Here is a 14,354-nt window from a genome sequence, read left to right as displayed (position 1 = left end):
GAGGGGGGGGGGAAAGAAACAAGAGTCAGAAGTAGAAGGGAATCACCAAGAAAGATAAGAATGATGATGTCCAGTTCAGGACCGTGGGTGTGCAAAGCCCATACTCACCAGTTGTGAGCCTCTGGGATTAATTGCAGTGTCTACCATGGAGTGTCTTCTTTGTCCATCTTTCAAGCTTCGTTTATTCCGTCTGGGCGGGAGGAATCTCCTCGCTTAGGTTGAGTGGAGTATACCGCTTGTGTATCTTCCTTATGACTTGGTAAAGTGGCGCCGTGAATTTTTGGAAGTAAACTTTCAGGTTCTTTATCGCTTTCTTCTGTTGCTCGATGAGGTTTATCAAGGTCCACCCTCATCCTTTCAGAGATATGATCATCCTTCCGCGGCCGACTTCAGGTGGTGGCTCTTGGTCATTATTATTATTATTGCATTGAGGAAAAGATGGTCTTGTTAATTTTGTTATATGAAATTATAGAATTTATATTTTAAAATAAAAAAATGAAAATAAAAATTACATTGTACCATAAAATATCCCTCCACCTTTTATCACAGAAAATGGTTTTTTTTTTTTCTTTCTTTATTTATTTATTTTTCCTCTCGTTTTGGATATAATTCACTGAATTGCGGGGTGCCTCTACTAATCTGTATTTGAAAATGTGTGTTTTTTGAGAACTGCAGTAACATGTAAGGAAGTATTTCTGCTTGTGAAGTAATTTTATTTTCATTCTTTGTGGAATGCGAAAACATGAAATTTGATAATAATGTTATTAATCTACGCTATGAACAGATCTGGATCTGTGAGACGATACATTCGAAAGTTGAAGGAATTTAAAATGATATTACTCGAAGTAACATCTTACATTGTCAGGTATTAATTATTTCATCTATAAAATTATTGTGATGAATTAGGAATAAGGTTTTTGAACATATAGAATTACGGCCCAACAGAACTAAAGGTCTGCACTGGTTTTCTATTTGTATTGGTTTAATAGTCCAACAGTATTTATTGGTGTTATCCTAAATACTAAAAGGAGATATCTTGTTATACTTATGCAGTCGGGAACTTCTTGCTGGGCCTTTTTTTGCTTGAGAAACAAATACAATTTATTAAATGTAAATTATGCATCACACTTGCTCCGCATGTGTGTAAAAATATTTAATAATTTAAAATATATGCACAACTTCCACCCTAACATTATGAACTTTACGAAACATATAGCGCTTTAAAAAAACACCAAGTTATACTGAATGTAATGCATTATGTGACATCGGTTACAGTATGTGTTTACAAGTGTAATTGGTTTAAAGACCAGGCCATATATAAATCTGAGGCCCCCTTCCTGGCCATATTTAGATTTCAGGCAACTTTTATTTATATATATATATATATATATACATTAAATATATATATGTAATATTATATTATATTAATATAATAAGCATACATTTCTGAGCAGTGCAGATGGCCTGCAAGAATAGCCCATGGTGTCTTATTAATGATGTACAGAAATTTTTCTAGCAGGGATAAGGAGGTGATTATCCCCTTGAATAAGGCAATGGTCAGGCCACACCTTGAGTACGGTATACAGGTCTGGAGGCCTCATTTTAGGAAGGATGTAGAGCTGCTGGAGTGAGTGCATAGAAGGGTAACAAGATTAGTGAATGGAACAAAGGGTTGCTCTTACTAAGAAAGGCTTAAGTTTTGCAAATTACAGTGTCTGGAGACTAGGCACCTGCTAGGTGATCTGATTGTAGTAGTAGTAGCAGCAGCATGTGATGCAAGAAAGCAAGTGTATGAGCTTATGCAGCATCAGCCAAAAAAAAATTTCACACAACCACTCCCTCTAAATGTTTGTCCAGTTCCTCCTTAAATTTATTTAACCTCTCAACTTCCACAACAACAGATGGAAGTTTGTTCCAGCAATTAACCACCCGCTGGCAAAAGTCAAATTTCCGTACATCTATTGTACATCTGTCTTTCCGTAATTTGAATTTATGCCCCCTTAGGTTCGTAATCTGAACAAGTGGAAGAATCCCTTCAGAATTCAGCATGCTCAACCCATTCAAGGTCTTATACACCTCAATCAGATCACCACGCAGATGCCTAGTCTCCAGCCACTGCAATTTGCAGAACTTAAGCCTCTCTTGGTAAGAGGATCCCTTCATTCCCCTCACCAATCTTGTTGCCCTTCTCTGTACACGCGCAAGCAAATCTACATCCTTCCTAAAATGAGGCCTCCAGAGCAGTACGCAGTACTCACAGCATGGCCTGACAATCACCTCCTTTTCCCTGCTAGCAAAATTTCTATATATCATTGACAAAACCCTATGACCTGACCTGGCAGCCTGTCTGCATTGCTCAGAAAACTTCATATCTGACTGTGCAATTACTCCCAGGTCTTTTTCATTTTCTACCACCTTAAGTGTAGTACCACACAGTTGGTATGTCGTTTATTTGGGGTTACTTCTACCGATATGCAGTACTTTGCATTTGTCAAGGTTAAACTTCAGTTGCCACTTAGCCCGTCTGCCCAAATTTTCTAGATCCTGTTGCAGTAGCACTCTGCCATTACTGTCATTAACAACCCTGCCAACCTTTGTATCATCTGCAAACCTCGACAGTAAGCCTGATATACTTTCATCAATATCATTGATAAATATACAAAACAACAGTGGGCCTAACGCGCCTCCGTAGCCAGGTGGGAAGGAGCAGCAGTACGTAGCACACGCTTCTTGATTAGACCGGGGTTCGAGCCCGTCGCCACCAAATACGGAGGATGCGGAAAGGTCAGGGAATGACCACCGCATATCCCGGAGCAATATGGCCTTAGTTGCTAATGCTCCTAAAAACCAAATAACAACAGTACGTAGTGGGCCTAACACCAAATCCTGTGGGACTTCACTAATAACATTAGTCCACAAAGAGCAGCACCCATTGATTACTACCCTCTGTCTTCTCCCACTCAACCATCCTTTTATCCATTGTAGCAACTTACCCTTAATACCATTCTGCTCCAATTTGTACAGTAGTCTTCCATGGGCAAGTGTCAAAAGCTTTCCTGAAATCCAAGTATATCATATCAAAATTATTTTTTGCATCCAGTTTCTTTGTAACAACATCATAATATCCTATCAAATTTGTCAGACAAGACTTTCCCTTAACAAATCCATGCTGTCTGAATTATTGCTGCAGTCTTGTCTAGATGATCCTGCAATGCATCTTTAACCAGTGACTCCATTATTTTACCCAGAACAGAACAGAAGTTAAACTAACTAGTCTGTAATTACTCGTGTCACCCTAAATTTATCCCTAAAGAAGTTTCACAAATGTATCCCTAATTTGTGAATTAGGGATACATTTGCACATCTCCAGTCCGTGGGGACCTCCCCTGAGTCCAAGCATGCTCTCATAATTATGGCTAAGGGTCTGCTTACTTCTTTTACTGCCTCCTTTAATATAACTGGATAGATCCCATCCACCTTAGGTGCCTTTCTTATGTTTAACTTGAACAATTTCTCCTCCACTTTGCTCTCAGTTATTACAAAATCATTAAGCATCATGCTACAATTTGATAACCTTCTGGCATTTTCAAACCTTAATAACTCCTCATGTGTGAATGTAGATGCAAAATACTCATTCAGTTTGTTTGCTATATAAGCAGGATGATCAACCATCGATATCAAGTGGACCAATCAGATTCATCCCCTTCCTTTTAAAGTTTATATAAGTAAAGAAATCCTTGCTGTTTTTCTTAGCATCCTTTGCCAAAGATTTCTCGTAATCTGCTTTCACCTGCCTAACCTTCTTTGTAGACTTGATTACAGACTAGCTTATATCTGCCATTGGCTTCTGTGTTGCCCGATAATATATATGCAAGCCATTCATTTTTCTTCTCTGTCACGAGGCTCATTAGCTCATTTGATGACCCAGTCTTAACCTTGAACAATATTTCTTAATAGGTATGAAACTTTTAGTAGCTTCCATGATTGTATAAAGCCTTGAATGGTGTGAACATGCTCAATGCTGATGGGATTCTTCCTCTTGCTCAGAATAATCGCCTGAAAGGACACAAATTCAAATCAAGGAAAGACAGTTGTAGGATAGATCTGCGGAAGTTTGCCTTTAGCCAGCGGGTGGCTGATTGCTGGAACAAACTTCCATCTGTTGTTGTTGAAGTTGATAGCTTAAATAGATTCAAGGCAGAACTATACAAACATTTGGAGCGAGTGGATGGGTGAAATTAGGTTTTTTTTTTGGCCGATGCTATATAAGCTTGCTGTTTTCTTGCCTCATGTGCCTTTGCTAATGCTAAAATACAAAATACTACACAGGTATTTATATTTATATTGTGAATAATAATTCCATGCTAAAAATGTAAAATAACAGGTCAGAAATGTTTTGTTTTTTGACTTGAAAAATAAAGTAATAATAGAAACTTTTAACTTATTTATTGTGCAATAAAAAGATATAAGAATAAAATTGAAACATTTGATATTTCAAGTTAAGTTTTTAAGTATGCTTTTACATTACATGTTTTCTTGGTTTATTATTATTATTAGAAATTTTTAACGCTGCTTTAGAAAATATTTATACTGAAAATGAGGCCCCTCTTTGGGTGAGGCCTCTGGCCATAGCATTAATGTGGCCCTGGCTATATGACCTGATATACACACACCAGGAACGTTATGGAGCTGAAATTATGTGAAATCATCTGCAGTATAGGTGTGATACAATGTAGAATTGGGTTGGTTGGTTTGGTGTTTAATGTTGCATTGGTAACTGAGCCCATAATGTATAGAACTGGGATATGAGAACTTTAAATGACAATCTGAGCAGTATATTCAGATTTCTGTTTATTGTAGAATTGGGTTGGTTGGTTTGGTGTTTAATGTTGCATTGGTAACTGAGCCCATAATGTATAGAACTGGGATATGAGAACTTTAAATGACAATCTGAGCAGTATATTCAGATTTCTGTTTATTGTAGAATTGGGTTGGTTGGTTTGGTGTTTAATGTTGCATTGGTAACTGAGCCCATAATGTATAGAACTGGGATGTGAGAACTTTAAATGACAATCTGAGCAGTACATTCAGATTTCTGTTTATGTAAGTTATTTTCATTGTACCAAGGGCAGGTGCAAATAAGTAAAATGTGCTTGCTACTGTTGAAAGTAAGGCACCTCTGTAGCCAGGTGCGCAGGAGCAGCAGTGTATAGCACACGCTTCTTAATTAGACTGAGGTTCAAGCCCGTGACTATCAAATACGGAGGATGCGGAAAGGTCAGGGATTGACCACTGCATATCCCCGGAGCAATATGGCCTTAGTTGCTAATGCTCCTAAAAACCAAATAACAACAACAACAAAAACTGTTATTATTATTATTAGCAGCTGTATGGTGCAAGGAAGCCTGAGGCTTATGCTGCACCAGCCAAAAAAAAAAAATTCCCGAGTTAACCTAAGAGAGAGAGAGAGAGAGAGAGAGAGAGAGGAATCACCAAGAAAGAGAAGAATGATGATATCCAGCTCAGGACTCTGGGTGTGCCAAGCTCATACTCACCAGATGTGAGCCCCTGTTGCAAGTACACAATTTCCAATAAAGAAAACGTTGTTTTTAGCCATGAGTGGATGTATACCTACATGTTCTCAGGTAACACAAAGTACAAATAGTCTGGGTTTCAATGTTATTTGTCTCTAGAAGAATTTAAGGGCACTAATTGCAATCTCCTAAGTATAGCTGTGTATACTTTATCCCAGTGATATTTTTTGAAATACACTACCACCTAAAAGTTTGAAATCATGTTTCGTTTTTCTTAATTTTAAAGTTTCTATTAAAATACGACCAACATGTTTACCTGTTTTTATTAAAATATTTTCTATTATGTATAAATATCAAAAAACTTGAAATAATAAAAATTTCTAGAATATTCCAGAAAGGTGTAGACGATTCCTGAATGTGGTAGATGTTGCAGATGAAAGTATGAGTCTTGTTTCAGTATTATAGAATATTGTAGATGATTCTAGAGTGTTTTTCAGTAATATAAATTGAAGAGTAAGACCTGTGACTTATAAAATTGAACACCTGTCATTCAGAAAGAGTGTTATGTGTTTTGTGAAAACATGGCAAGAAATAAGCAATCGACTTGAAAAAATATGTTCTATTATAACTCTGTATAAGGAAAGTTATTCCATGAGAAGTATTAGCAAAAAAACTAGGTGTTTCATTTAAACTGCCATTCCACAATTCAAGGGGACTGGTAGTTTAAAGGACAAACCATGATCAGGATGATTGCACATAAAGGAAACACAAGATAAGACCATAATACTAATTTCAAAATGCACTCGACGACTTACCTGAAATCTGAGCTGGATTTAGTAGGAACAGAGAAACTTCCATGTCTACATCACTGTAAAACTTCATCTTAAACAAGCAGGACTTTATGGCCATGTAGCAGTCTGAAAACCCGTATTAAAACCGTAAAATAAAAAGAAACGGTGGGCTTTGGGTAACTGGAAAGTGGAAAAATGTACCACTTTGGATGGATGAATCCAAATTTGAAATTTTTGGATCCAAGCATAGTTTATTTTCAGTTGAGACGATCAACTGAAAAAAAAAAAAAAAAAATGGTGCCACATTGTTTAGTGTGTACAGTCAAGCACAGTGGTCTTTCCATCATGATCTGGGATTGCTTCAGTTTTTCTGGAGTAGGTGAAACTCTCAGAATTGAAGAATTATAAAAAAAGAAGGCTGTGAAAACATTCTTGAACATAATGCAATATTCTCTGGACTTTGTGTGTAAGAAATTTTATATTACAAGACAATTTCCAAAAGCTTGCTAGACAGTCCCTGCACAGCTTAAAGCTGTGCAGGGACTTTCTAGCAACTAAATAAAAGGATGGGGGGGGTTACAAATTATGGTGTGGCCATCCCAATGCCAAACTTAAACCCATTAGCATTAGTAGTGGCAAATAATGCAATTTGAAAGCGAGCTTATACAGCATCAGCCAAACAATAGGTGTCAGGGGTGGAAATAGTCTTTCGTGTTCTAATACAGCCTTTATGGGATCTAGACCAGTGTTTCTCAACCTTTTTGTTGCTGCACCCTTTTAAAGATGCTAAAAATTTTGCAGCACACCACAATCACTACTATATTCATAAATGGAAAATTATTTCTGTTGGGTTAAGATCAATAAATATATAATAATACACTTAAATTTTTGTTTTAAACGCTTTTAATATCACTTTTTTTTGAATACATGAATTACATGAAATTTAAAAGAAAATATGTAAAAAATTAACATAATTACATAAAAAACAAACAAAAATACAATTAATTTTTATTATAAAACTTGGATTTATTATTGTTATTTTATTATTTTTTTATTTGCATTTTCCGTGGCACATTGAAGCATATTTGCGACACATAAGTTAAGAAACACTGATCTAGACTGTGAAGTCCGTGAGTTGTGCTCATCTTCATAAAATTTCTGGTAAACCTTGTATATTGTTTGAAATAATATTAGTCAAGACATTATTATAAAATGAATCACCCGAATGTCACGTCTATGTAAGGCAGTGATAAAATCTCATGGAGAATTTTGGTAAAAAATAGTATAGTTGTTAATATTAATCATTTCAACATCCTTTTGCTGTAAATTTTTCGGTGCTTAATATTCTGTAAATTTTTTAGTGCTTAATAATAAAAAAAATCTTAAATAGCTTGTAGTATTTTTTTTTTATTATTATTATTAATCTATATATTGTCATAGTGAATTTCAAAAAAATTAATGAAAACTGTTGTTATACACTGATTCCAAACTTTCCCTCTCTATATGGATATAAAGTGAAAATTGGCATTTTTTGTTGTTATTGCCATCTTGATTCTGAAATGTTTTAATCTTGGCTCTGTCTTTACTTGTTTAAAGAAAATAATGGAATTCACTAATCAGCATCTATTGGACCGATGTAAAATTAGGATTTCCATTTTCTGCCCCCTCTCTCTTCCTCCCCCCAACTAGTATCTCCTTTCTAAAACCAAAGCCCTTGTGACTAGTAGTGTGTAGCATCACTGCTCTCTCATGCAATATGGAAAAGGCATGGTTTTGGATCGTTCACCAACCAGTTTGAGAAGTATTTCCCATCAGAACGGGAGCAGCTTTTATGGACTTTTGTTACTGTGGCCAAGTTAAACAGGATGATGATATGGTTTTTTCCTGGAAACCCAGGTTCTTCGGTTTTGCATCTTGCCAACAAGAAAACTTAATCATGAAAAAAATGCTATAAATGTAAAAAAATGCAAGTAAATGTCTTTAGTTACTTGGGTACAGACTCTGGACACTTACTCCAAAAATCAAAAGAACGAATACATTTACAAAAATTTATTTTGGTAAAATGGGCTTGCCAAATGTTTGAGATTCCATTGGCTTGTTATTTCCAAATTCTAGTAGAAAACCTCTCTTATATCATGATAAGGCTTAAAAAAAAACAAAAACTGATGAATTTTTTTGAGATAACACTTCATTTCATTTGCGGAGAAAGCTTACTGCTGAAGACCAGAATTGAGCCAAAGTGATTTAAAATAATATAACCATTTTGATGTAGTGAGTTTTCTTCAGTAGTTTAAAATTACTGTTAAAAAATTGAGAATTGCAAGATGTTACGATAACTTAATAATAGTCTTTCATAGTCTAATGCAGAGGAGCATGTCTACAGTGAATTCTGCAGTTGCATCAACTTTAAATAAAAATACTTCCTTCTTTGAAATACTTTTCAGAACATGCCCTATTAGATTAAATGTGTAATGCCAATGAATAGTTGATAGAGAAAAAAAAAACTTCTTTGAAATAGCATTGTTTGATTTATCTTAACATCATTTAAGTAATTTTTTTTTCACCTGTCTATAAGTGCTATGTTTCTCAAAACACGAGTAAGAACATGTGCAATCCAGTGCTGATTGATGCTAATATACAAGGGGCATTCAAAAAATAAGTTACACCTACGCCATCTCTTGTTTAATTGCGCAATAAATGTGGCACCTGCACGGAATGGAGTTCATATTGTGCACCCCCCGGTAGGTGAGTTTCGTTGACATTGCGATAACAGTTGTGTAGGAGCAAGCGTTCATAATGGCACGTCAGCTAGAATGTTACTCCAAGTTCGAGGTACATGGAACAGTACCATTTTTGTGGGGGAAACGTCTGAATTTTTCCGAGATTCATCGTGAAATAACGGCGGTGTATGGGGAAAATGCAATTTCGTGTCTTGATTGTTTTGTCGATGTAGCCTTTCATGGCTTTAGATTTGCTTCTATTGAACTGGGCACAGGCTCTTGATTATGCAATCCTGTCTAGTGGGTTTAATGTTTCTTTCCATTGTGCATGTGGCCTTTGTTTATTCAAAAAAATTTAAGGCTGAGCTCTTGTCTCCACCATGCTTTGCTCCGACAGCAGATTAAAACTGTTGTTGATGCTGCAGTTCGAGCAATAGACTGCAGCCAGCAGGTAAGAAAGTGCAGCCTAAGCTGTGGATGACATTGGTTTAGGGCTTCCCAAGGAAAAATGGATGCTGCAAAGCAGCATTTCTGTGGATTGAGGAGTGAAGGGCTAATCACTGTCTTCTTAACTGATGCCTGATGCCAGGGTGTCCTGGAAGTGATAGGAGGAATGAGGGCTACTGGTAGATGGTCTGACATGAAGGCTGTTTCAGGCTGGCTGTCGACAGTGAAGGGTATCTGTTGCATAGATGAGGTCTAACAGGTTAGTGCCTCTGGTAGGGGAAAAATTCTGGAGGACAGACCTACTGCAGCCAGATTAGAAGATAACAATCTGCGAAGACTGTGTTGGCCTGAGCTAATATTAAAGCCTTCACACGCAAGTAATGTTGCTTTGGGGTGGCATTGATTAATGATCCAGTTGAAGCCCCCTTGTAAAGTGTTCTTTACTGTGGGAGGGGGGGGGAGTATGTAGACTGTGCACATGTCAAGTCTGGCCTTGAAAGCTGAGTGAGGGTCTTGCAGCTTCAAACAGTTCTGTTTTTAGAGTGGCGGAGCTTGTCAGTGAGAATTTTTGTGTGTTGAAGAGAATGCCTACACAAGTTCTCTGTTCCCTGGAGGCAAAAATGCCTGAGAAGCAAGCAGGTTAAGAGAATGCGAGGTCTTCTTCATTGGGGGACAGCTATGTCTCTGTGATACAAATGTCATACAACCTTGACATGAGAAGAATTTCCATTGTCCGAAGTTTATTTCTTAGGCTTCTAGCATTTTGATAGAAAATTGTGCACATTAAAGAAGTTTGGATGCATTTCCTTGTTGGAGCTCTGATGACCTTCACCAGTCATCTATTATTTGTTCTGGAGGTAGTCCTCACCTCAATCTTCATATGTCCTCCCTCAGCTGTTAGTGACGGCTGATCATGTCACTGACAAGCTTCTGTGAGAGTGTTTGAACCTTTATGAAAGTCCTGTTCAGTATAACCCGAATGTTCCTCCCCGAACTTTGACTTGATGGCGGGTGTGAATCAGGTTTTCCTTTCATTATTCATGGTTTAAATCTGTTGAGGATTGAAACCACGATCTTGATATTGAGGATACCGCATCCTGGTAGAGGTAAGCTTTGTAGTGTAGAAGTGTTTCACAAGGGCCCCTGCAGGCCAAGATGTAGCAAGGCTGAGTAGTTTGTAGTTAGATTCTGCTGTAGTGATTTTGAATGATGCATAGTATGGTTGTTTGGTGGTGAGCCTAGTAACTTCTGTGTCTACACCTAAGTCTTCATTCAAATAAGACCACATCTGTTCAACAGTCGTCTGTGGAGAAAGCCTGGAGAGAAAAATTGATTTTTAACATGAAGGGATTTTCAACGGAATCGTGTGTATTTTTGTTGAATTAGCGGTCCTGTGGACTTTATGTTGTAGTTTGGCTTTTCTAGTGCAGTTACTTGGTTTTTTGTGCATTTCTGCTTCTCTTTGCAAGGCGTCATCTTCTTTGAAAATTTTGGTCGGCCTGGTTTGGTTATTTCTTCAATGTGGTGGTGAGATGAATAATTTCAGGATGATTTGCTGTGGTGCAGAAATTTCCGGGTGCAATTTGGTTGATAGAGAGAGGCTCCGGTGCCTCAGATTGTAGACTTTGCACACCGGGAATTGGTTACTCCTCTTCCTCCAGTGCGTGCGGCCTGATCCGTAGGCTAGGTGCATTCTTCCAAGGTGTCCAGACGGTTGAATGATTAGATTTAAGGACATCTGCAAATGTAGCACATCGGCTTACTTCTGAGTCTTGGATGGAATAGTTTTGTTCCTAAGACGGGAGAAAATGGGTGGTGCTGTCCTTCTGTGATTAATGTGAGGAGGGGTAAGAGTTTGGAGTTCAGACACTGGTTCTCCATGGGGCGGGAAGAATCATTCATTGCGTTGAACACTCTTATTCGCTCCCGTTTTTTCCTTGAATGGCTCGGTATTGATCCTCAGTGTTGGGGGGGGGGGTGCAGTTCATTTTCCTGAGTCGGGGATGATATTCATCATTTGTCTTTTCCTGTGATCGAGAGATTTTTTTCCCTTGGAAGAACACTGTTCGTTCTTGCCTTTTGAAGAGGGCTGTTGGGGACCAATGGATTGGGCCTGATGAGTGATGTCGATCGAGGCCTTAGCAGAATGGTGCCTCTGTAGCCAGTTGGACAGGAGCAGTAGTGCATAGCACACGCTTCTTGATTAGACTGGGGTTCGAGCCCATGACCACCGCATATCCCCGGAGCAATATGGCCTTAGTTGCTAATGCTCCTAAAAACCAAATAATGACAACAACCTTAGTGGAATCACTTCTTCTGGGATTTGTAGGGAAAGAAATGTGACTAATTTCCTTTTACACTCAGGACAAATTAACACGATATTGGTCTTTTTATAATTTTTATAAATCTTAATAAGGTCCTGTGCGTTGTAGATTGGAAAGCTCTCTAGAATCCTTGGACTTATTCAGCTTCTGTGAGCGATGTCCTTGTTACATCGGTGCAGAAATATGACTATCATGTAGTTCTGTGAGGTTTGCTTTCATCATACTGAAGCCGAATTCCATTTTCGAAATGATCTCGGATGAGGTCCCTTGGAGGGTCCTTAACTCGTTTTTAATGAGGTTAACTTGTGACATCACAGTTTCGGAACTGCTGACAAATGCATCCATGATGGTGGAATTACTTTCCGTTGTCATTTTATGCTGATGTTCGAGTTTTGTGACTGCATTCTCAGTTAAAAGATGCTCATCCATGTGAGCATCTTTTAACTGATCTAGTCTGGATACCAATTCCGTAACCATGACTTGAATTTGGGTTCACAAGGATTCTTAGCTCATCACAGCCAATGGGGTCAGTCTGTTCTAAATGTTTTCTGTAAAAGGTGGGATGCGCTGTGTCAACTTTATCGCTGTCATTATTGATCGTTTTGCAGGCATCACATTTCCAATTAAGTTTAATCTTCTTTGAAAGCTTTTTGACATCCGAATATCAGCTACAAGGTCCGCAGAGACATACCTGCTTACAGGAAGAACATACAAGTAGAAAATCTGCTTGCTTGAGACATCCGGTACACACCAGATTTTTGCCCATGCCGAATAAACAAATGTAATGTCAAGGCAGACTTAACAAGGTCAGTGAAAGATTAAAATACCTTCTGCGTTTTTACGTTAAACTGAGTAAACTGTAGGAAGGTCACTTCGAAAGTGTGCCCTGGGATGGCTAGCAGGGAGCAGGAGACAATCAGCGGGGGGGGGGGGGGTTGTGCTGACCTTGTCCACAACTGAGAGTGAATTTTTGTCAGAAGTGGAAACAACAATAAAAATTATAAAATTTGTGTCAATCTGACGACCTGATACAGCCTGTCTAGATCTAGAGATCCTTTGTGAGTTTTAGTCCCTGGTAGATGAAAAATCACCATTGAATAGCTTTACAAAACCATTTAAAACTGCTAAATTTCAGGAGCACCTTCGAGCATATGTTCACCACGGTACAGGCACGTGCCTTGAAAAAACCTAAATTGTATTTATTTCCAGTAGTTAAATTTTTATATAAAAACTTAAATGTTCATATAATGATTTTTATGAAATTAAAACACTGTTATATCATGTTGGAGAGATAGTTAGTTGCTGCTGCAAAAAAAATTCAGAAATAAATAAACAGAAGCCTGTACTCAGCCAGAGAAGTAAAGCAGCAAGGTTCCTGCTTCAAGATGGCACAATTGCTACTGGAAACAGGCTAGGACTCCCCCACCCCCACTCAACCTGACCCATGGTCAAATGCGGATACTACTAGATAAAAAAAAAAAAAACCTAAAAGAAAGAGTTTAGGGGATCACGGCAACCACATTTTCAAGTGGCATTGTCCCTGTGGAAATTGCCAAATGCATTTTGTCATGGCTTGCCGACAGTAAAAGACCCATGGATGCCAAGTGCAAGCAATCAGGGTAGACATAAATTGTGTAACATCTTATCCGATATGGCTACTCCTATTCTTATTTAGTATAATTTATTTCCATGTTTTAAAATTTTTTGTCTTTTAGTTTTCTTAAGTTTGTGTTTGGTTAATAAATTAACTAAAATGAGATTTATTTTTATAATTAATTTGCAATCTTGTTTAATTTTAATTAGTAGGTGTTAGTTTCATATCAGCATTTTGGTTTGGGTTGTTGATTGTATGGTCAACATCTAATTTACATTTTGCCTTTCATTTGAGTTGTTTCTGAGCTATTGGAATAACCATATTTAAGACAATGTTTTCTGTTGTCTGTCTTTGTTATGCTCATTGAGCATCCATGGTTCTTTTGCTGTTAGCAGACCATAACAGAAATGTAAGTATTTGGGAATTTGCACAGGATCGACACCTATAAAGGGGTCACTGTGGTCCACTAAACTTTCATTTTTAGGGTTTCTTTTTGCAGTCTGCATTTGTCCATTGGCTGACTGGAGTTGGAGGGGGGGGTTTCCTCTTTTTTCCTAGTAGCAGTTGCACCAACTTTAAGCAGGAAACTTTGCTGCTTAGCCTCACTGGGTGGGTGTAGGCTTCTGCTTATTTATTTCTGATATTTTTCTATTATTAATTCGATTTTAAGTTTTGTTTGTATGTAGGTGGCAGTTGGCATCTCATCAGTATTACGGGTTGCAGTTGCAACTATCTCTTCAGTGTGATATAATAGTGTTTTAATTTCATAAAAATCATTATTGATATGTTTATTTCCAACATTTTAATAAATTAAATGTTCATTATCTAAATGAATCATTTTTACATAGGCAACATATAGCACTTTGTAACACAGCTATGTTCGTTGTGTTAACTTTTTTTTCTTGATCATATAACTACCCATATAAAACTAAAATGTCATAATG

The 14,354-nt window shown here is 37.5% G+C and overlaps 1 protein-coding gene across 3 annotated transcripts in view; it reads left to right on the top strand.

Moving 5' to 3' along the window:
* Positions 1-620: 620 nt before the first annotated feature.
* Positions 621-14,354, top strand: part of SCCRO3 (defective in cullin neddylation 1 domain containing SCCRO3) — an 81,781-nt gene continuing 68,047 nt past the window's right edge. For 2 of the 3 annotated variants that reach the window (XM_090387403.1, XM_090387401.1), the window contains exon 1: positions 688-865. The gene's annotated coding sequence lies outside the window, so the exon portion shown is untranslated. The other variant, XM_090387402.1, reaches the window with a different exon arrangement.

This window comes from Mastigoproctus giganteus, chromosome 13 (assembly GCF_048544385.1).
Source record: "Mastigoproctus giganteus isolate SK-2022 chromosome 13, ASM4854438v1, whole genome shotgun sequence".
Classification (NCBI taxonomy): Eukaryota; Metazoa; Arthropoda; class Arachnida; order Uropygi; family Thelyphonidae; genus Mastigoproctus; species Mastigoproctus giganteus.
Note: the sequence above shows the minus strand (reverse complement) of the source record. Positions and strands in the feature narration are given on the sequence as shown.